Raw genomic sequence first — 7,422 nt, 5'->3', positions numbered from 1 at the left:
AGTGTGCGCGGTTCTTAAAGGCCGGCGGCAGGACCCGTTCATTGGCTGCTGCCTGTCAGGGGGTGGAGCCCTGGCGCCGCAGGGGCCGGGTTGGGGCAGCGGCGTTCTGGCCCTGCGGACACCCGCGGCGGCAGGGTGGTGGCTGCCCCTGTCTTCCCCATCTCGTTTTTTCCATACAGAGCTCCCACCCCGACTTGGGCAGGGGTGGGGCTCTGAGGGACCGGGTGGAGGGGCGAGTCGATTGCCTCGGCGCCGGAAGAAGCTTCTAGTTAGGATGTTTCCCGAATAAGTACTGTCTGGCAATTCCGCAGCCTCGCCAGAACTGAGGGGAGCCATATTGTCCCTCCTGTCTGTCTCCCAGTTTGTATCGTTGTCTCCATCTGTGCCGGTGTATTATCATTGTCTGGTGCATTTTTTTTTTTCCCGGTCCTAGATTCCATCCTTAGTTTACTTGTCCTCATCTCCCCAGGCCCGGGGAATGCTCAGGAAGGCTGCGCAGTATTGGAGGGACAGAATGACCTTCCAGCCCTGAGTCCCTGGTGAGTTGTTATTCCGAAGATAGTGGTTGGCTAGTCTCCATCTCTGCTGAGTGCAGGAGTCCAGTGCAATGAGCTCAGACTGCAGCAAGGGGGATTTGAGTAAAACGCACCCGACTATGAGTAATGTGACACAGTGAGTCTGGTAACCTTGGGAGACAGTGGTGTTACTTCCCCCAGGGATTTCTCAAAACAGAAGGGGCAATGTTTGAACCGAAGAGGCTGACCAGTCCAAAACCCAAGAACCGGAGATGGGAAAGAGGACTGGGGAGGCTGGCACTGTTAGATGACTGACTAGAACGTCCTTAGGAAAACGGTGTGTGCTGTTTAGTCTTACCTCCCTTGTTCCTCAGTGTGTCCCCATCACTTACTCTGCACTCCAGCATCTTTTACCCAAGAATTGGAATCATTCTGTACATGTATGTGTCAGAGAACCTGTCTTTTGTGCTTGGGCTCCAGCAGCACTTTTGGGGGGTGGGGGGGATTGGGGGATAGTACAGGGTAGAAAGGAGCACAGTTCCTCATTCTAATCCCCCACCTCTCTGGAGGCCCTGAGGAGGACTAGACAGTGCCTGAATATTAAGTACCTCACTGCAGTCCTAGTCCTTATCATGGGGCATGCATGAGAGCAAAACAGCCAGTCTGCTCTGCAGTCTGTTTGGATATGCCCTTACTTGGAACTAATATTACATGTCAATTTTATCTCAATTTGAAAAAAAATGGACATGGCCCTGAAAATCCTTTGCATAGCAGAGAAGGAGAAATAAGAGTACTAGCAAAATATCAGATGGTGGTGGTGCTTCACCTTGTGTGACACATGAAACAATGTTCTGCTACATCTCTGCCCCACCATTTGCAGATCTGAATCTGGCAAAGCTTGGAGAAGAGATGTGCAGGCCTCATCTTCTGCAATCAGACAAGAGTGCCACGTGGAGGCAGAAAGCCAGAATAGGTTGTAGGGAGAAGAAGGGGACAGTTTCCATGGCAACTGCAGAGATGAGGCCTTTAGCTAGCGTATAGCCTCAGTATAAGGGTCAGCAGCAGTCAACCACAGGCTCTGCTTCCATCGAGTCTGACAACGAGGTTAGACAATAGACCTGAAAAGTATAGGGAAGGACCACACACTGATCAGATGGATGGTAAGGGCACAGATTCAGGTCTATGATCTCAGGCCCTGCTAGAATTAGGTTTTGTTAATTACAGCTGCAAAGGCAAACTATGATAATACTGAAATTGCACATACATGCTGGATGAGCATTCAGCAGGCTGTTCTTTAAAAGGCAGAAAATGTCCTAGAAAGACTGACTGGGGGTATCTCTTAATTACCCCACTCTTTTCTTGGTTTCGTGGTTTTCTTGGTTAATCCCAGCCATTGGGTGATGATCCCAGTGTCATCATCATATTATCAGAAAATATTTTCAAGCATCAAATGGCACACAGCACTGTGTACACAATGCTCTATAAAGAAAACTATGGTGTTTAGCATCAGTATCTATGTTTCAGAATTTTAAAGCCGAAGACAGAAAACATGCACATATGTAAAAGGCACAGAAAGCTGAAAAAAATATTGAAGAAATAGATGCATGAATTGCAAAGTACATAAAAACCCATTTTGTGTTTAGGAAGAGGGTGCTATGGCAGGAGCCTAATAATAAAAGGATCTCACTCAAAGACCAGTCCAAAGGGATTATTGGGCACCTGTGTTATGCATGATTGTGAGGAACACCCATTAGTATGTGGTGGTTATAGAGCCCACTTTGGTATTTCCTTCAACGATGGACTGCTGGAATGACAGAATATGATTTTTTAAAAAACATTTTATTTATTTATTTGTCAGAGAGAACCAGCAGGGGGAGAGGGAATGGGAGAAGCTCCCTACTGATCAGGGAGCTTGACTCGATCCCCAGTCCCTGGGATCATGACCTGAGCCAAAGACAGATGCTTAGCTTACTGAGCCACCCAGGCACCCCAATATGATCTCTTGGGAACTCCCTTATTCTATAGTTTCTTCCACACTCTTGTCGTGTAGAATTAACAGATGTAGTGATTATAACCAATGCTTTTCAAACTGTTTGTGGTGAAGGGCTCTTGAATTGCAGAAGGGGTCTCTAGGGATCTACCATTGAAAGGGGAGGTTAGAGGAGATGCAAAAGGAAGATACTAAAAAAAAAAAAAAAAAAAGGAAGATGCTATAATAGGCTCTTTCCTTGGGTGTGTACTGCAGTGGGCATAAGGCAGAAAACTGTATAAATCTGGAATAGTATGAAAGGTAATTGTAGCTTTGGCTAAGTGTAAGCCAGTTAAAGGATTCTCAGAACTTTACCAATTCATAATATGTAGTGATAAGTTATCAAATGGGTGAATTATGCACATATTTAACAAAGTAGGAGGGCTATATTTAAGTATTTTCTGGAAACAATTTCATATTTGGCATTTAAATTAAATTTAAAAGTTTAGTTGTCCTCTTAAGAAAATTGGAACTTTGTGAAGATTAATTGCACTCATCCTAAATGATGTGTATGTGGGAGAGGAGGGCTTTCAATGCTTAAGGTCTCCACAGGACTTAAGCCAGCTCTGGTAATTCATAAAGAAGAGACACTGACTCCTCCCTTACTTCTAGCCTGATGAATGTCATTAGTTTTTCTGAGGATCTGAGCTCATTTGGCAGAATTCCAGCCTGCTCTTCTGGATTGCATGGTCTTATCAACTAAAATATCCAAAAGGAGATGCATGCAGCTCAGATTCCCACCCTGTACTCTGTTCTGCCTATAAAGCATTCTTTACACAAAGAGAGGAGTGTTGGATTACAGGATTGCTGTGTCAGAGTTTTATCCTTGGCTTTTGGGGAAAATAATGTGATCATAATGTATACTGGCAGCCATAGGGTCACCTCTTAGCATGAACAGCTGGTTTATCTGCGGAGGCACTGAGTAGAATCATCTCTAAAAAGGTTGAAGTGGGGGAGAAACTTACATTTATTACTATGTCTGGCACACAGAGGAGGTCCACAGTAATTATCTGTTGGATAATTTTCCTAATTGCTATTTTCTAACATTAAATAATGGGAAAAACACAGGCATTGGATTTATCCTCTCCCCAAAGAACATTGCAAAAGGACAATGAAGATATTTACCCCTTTTTCTCCCTCACTTCCCTCATTCTTTTGTTGAAGAAAGTAATTCCCAAGAGTAAAAAAAAGCAACATTTAGAGATACTATTTTCCCTTACCCATTCCTTTAGCCTGTGAGATGGAAGTTAGTGTTGGTCTGTGGTCAGTACTTTTCTTTTGCCTTCTGAGCAAAGCTACCTCTTACTACAGGAACTCTATGGGTTTTCTTGGGGTGGTAGAGATGCTGGTCTTAAAGGTAATCCAAATCTAAGTGTATAACTTAGTTTTGAGGCCATGCCTGTGTGTGAATCAAATTTTACATGATTTTTTAAAGGTATTTGTAGAATAGAGTTCCTTGCCTTGAAGGAGTGCTTGAGTTGAAGAAGTAACATTCCCTTCCAGTATCACAAAACCACAATTACCCTTTCCCTTCCTTCTTAGTTCTTTTCTTAGCTTCCTTCATAATATACCCTAACTTCTCTTTCTAATATTACCTCTTTATTTTTTTAAGATTTTATTTATTTGTTTAACAGAGAGAGAGAGAAAACAAGCAGGAAGAGTGAGAGGGAAAATGGAGCTTGATCCCAGAACTCTGGGGTCATGACCTGAGCCAAAAGCAGATGCTTAACTGACTGAGTCACCTAGGTGCCCCTCTAACATCACCTCTTGCAAATACTTTGCATTAACCCTTAGTCAGTCAATCTGAACCACTTGTGTTTCCTTCACTCTTTCTTTTTTTTTTTTTTTTAAAGATTTTATTTATTTTAGACAGAGATAGAAAGCATGAGTGGGGGTTGGGGGAAGGAAAAGAGGGAGAGAGAATCTCAAGCAGACTTCATGCTGAGCGTGAAGCCCATGGTGGGGCTTGGTCCCACAATCCTGAGATCATGATCTGAGTCAAAACCAAGAGTTAAATGTTTGACCGACTGAGCCACCCAGACACCTCATCCCTCAGTCATTCCTCAGAACTTTCTGTTCAGGTTGTCTCTTTTTCCTTGGTTGCTTTGGTTCATCCTCATTCTCATTTAGTGATTTATTTACTTTACCCTTTTGATTTGCTTTGTTTATAGAACAAGTCCCATCTCATTCCAAAAAGGATTTAAGGAGTATGACCAAACTCAAACACAGCTGCTTCTATGAAACTAACTTCCACAATTGCCAACGTGTGAACTTGGGCAAGGTACTTATCCTCTCTGTGCTTTAGCTTCCTCTTCTGTAAAATTATAATAATTGCAAATTATAATAATTGCAAATTATAATAATTATAAAAATTATAATAATTGCAAATAATAATTGAAAATTAAGTGGGACAATCTCTTGAATATGCTCAGAACAATGTCTGGAATTAATTTACTTATTCATTCTTTCAGTAATATTTATTGAGCACTTACCATGCGCTAGTGCACACAATACACAAAGACTCCTGCTCCTGTGGGGCTTACATTCTAGTGGGGGAGACAGATAATTAGTAAAGAGTTAGATGATAAAGTCTGTCAGAAGTGATTTGTGCTGTGGCAAAAAAGAAGATAAGGTAAGTGTGACTGAGGGGCGCCTGGGTGGCTCAGTGGATTAAGCCGCTGCCTTCGGCTCAGGTCATGATCTCAGTGTCCTGGGATCGAGCCCCGCATCGGGCTCTTTGCTCAGCGGGAGCCTGCTTCTCTCTCTCTCTGCCTGACTCTCTGCCTACTTGTGATTTCTCTCTCTGTCAAATAAATAATAAATGAAATCTTTAAAAAAAAAAAAAAAAAAGGTAAGTGTGACTGAGAATGCTGATGAGGGCTGTGGTCATGGGGAAGAATGGTGAAGGGATAGGAGAGGTTGCAGTGTTTTGTTTTTAAGATTTTATTTATTTATTTATCAGAAGAGAAGGCACAAGCAGGGGAGCAGCAGGCAGAGGGAGAAGTAGGTTCCCGACCAAGCAAGGACCCCGATATGGGACTTGATTCCAGAACCCTGGGATCATGACCCAAGCCAAAGGCAGATGCTCAACCAACTGAGCCACCCAGGCATCTTGAGGTTGCAGTTTTAAATGGGCTAAGTGTTATTGAGAATATGAGACTTGAGCAGATTTGAAGACAATAAGGGAGATAGCCACTTGAATATCTGGCAGAGGAGTCTTGTAGAAAAAGAGGATGGCTAGTACAAAGTGGCGGTGTGCCTGGTACATACAAGGAATAGCTGGTGCCCATTGTAGCTGGAATGGAGGAGTAAGAGAAAGAAGAGTAAGAGATGAGATTAGGGGAATAACAGGGACCAGATCACATGGGCTTTCCCTTTTTTTTTTTTTTCCTTAAAGATTTTATTTATTTATCTATTTGAGCGAGAGGGAGAAGGAGGACAAATGGATGGAGGGGCAGAGGGAGAGGGAGAAGCAGACTCCCTGCTGAGCAGGAATCCTGATGTGGGCTCTATCCCGGGTCCCAGGGATCATGACCTGAATAGAAGGCAGACATTTAACCAACTGAGCAACCCAGGCACCTCTCTTTAAGATTCATTTATTTTAGAGAGAAAGCACTCAAGTGAGCATGGGCGTAGGGGTAGGGGCAGAGGGAGAGAGAGAATCTCAAGCAGACTCCTCACTGAATGTGGAACCTGAGGCGGGGCTTGATCTCACAACCCTGAGTTCATGACCTGAACTGAAATAGAAAGTCAGATGCCTAACTGATTGAGCCAAGCAGGTGCCCTCATAGGGCCTTCCTTATAGGCATTGTTGGACTTTGGTTTTTTTCTCTGAGTGAAATGGGGAACATATGCAAGCTTTTAAACAGAGGGATGAGGGGCACCTGTGTGGCTCAGTTGTCAAGTGTCTGCCTTCGGCTCAGGGTCCTGAGATCCAGCCCAACACTGGGCTCCCTGCTCAGCAGGAAGCCTGCTTCTCCCTCTCTCACTCCCCCTGCTTGTGTTCCCTCTCTGGCTATCTCTCTCTCTCTCTCTCTGTCAAATAAATAAATAAAATCTTTTAAAAAATAAAAATAAACAGAGGAGTGATATGGCTTGACTTAGATTTTTACAAGATCACTTTGGCTGCTGTGTTGAGAATAATAGACTGTAGATATTGTAAGGGTTACAGTGGGAAGTCTCTCAGGGATCTTGCCATGATCTGGGTAAGCAATGATGTAACTCAGACTAGAGCATGTCAGTGGAGATGGTAACAATCAGTGAGATTCTAGACATATAGTATTTTAAAATTTTTAGTATTTTATTATTTCAAAAAATTTTTAAATTTTTATTTATTTGACAGAGATCACAAGTAGGCAGAGAAGCAGGCAGAGAGAAGTGGGGAAGCAAGCTCTCTGCTGAGCAGGGAGCCCAATGCGGGCCTCGATCCCAGGACCCTGAGATCATGACCTGAGCCGAAGGCAGAGGCTTTAACTCACAGAGCCACCCAGGTGCCCTAGACGCATAGTATTTTAAAGGTAGATCCATCCTGATTTCCTGTCTAGTCAAATGAAAAATGAGAGAGAAAGAGAATAATGACTCCAAAGATAAACCAAAAACTTAAAACCTCCTACTCATAGGAGGACAGAAGAAGCAGACTGTGAGGCAGCCAGGGATGGGAAGGTAGACTTTTAAAAATTTAACTTATTTTGTAGATTTGACTTTGAAATAGAAATGTTTTAAAGAAGTATGAGCCAAAATGAACTCAAAATGAACAATCTGACAAATAACGTGATCAAGTATATTTTTTAATCTAGACATCTATAGAGGAAGATAACCTAATTATAAAGTGGACAGTTTGAGTGGACAGCCACAAGAGAAGATGCACACATGGCCAAT

At 43.1% G+C, this 7,422-nt stretch overlaps 1 long non-coding RNA gene across 1 annotated transcript in view; it reads left to right on the top strand.

The window, feature by feature from the left end:
- Positions 1-96: 96 nt before the first annotated feature.
- LOC123388316 overlaps positions 97-7,422 on the top strand; it is a 33,219-nt gene continuing 25,893 nt past the window's right edge. Inside the window, exons 1-2 of the long non-coding RNA XR_006602875.1 lie at positions 97-539; positions 4,716-4,825. This is a non-coding gene — a long non-coding RNA (uncharacterized LOC123388316). The remainder of the gene's footprint in view (positions 540-4,715; positions 4,826-7,422) is intronic.

Source organism: Mustela putorius, unplaced genomic scaffold (assembly GCF_011764305.1).
Source record: "Mustela putorius furo isolate JIRA1106 unplaced genomic scaffold, ASM1176430v1.1 tig00003898_pilon_pilon_pilon, whole genome shotgun sequence".
NCBI lineage: Eukaryota > Metazoa > Chordata > Mammalia > Carnivora > Mustelidae > Mustela > Mustela putorius.
This window is presented reverse-complemented; position numbering and strand designations above follow the sequence as displayed.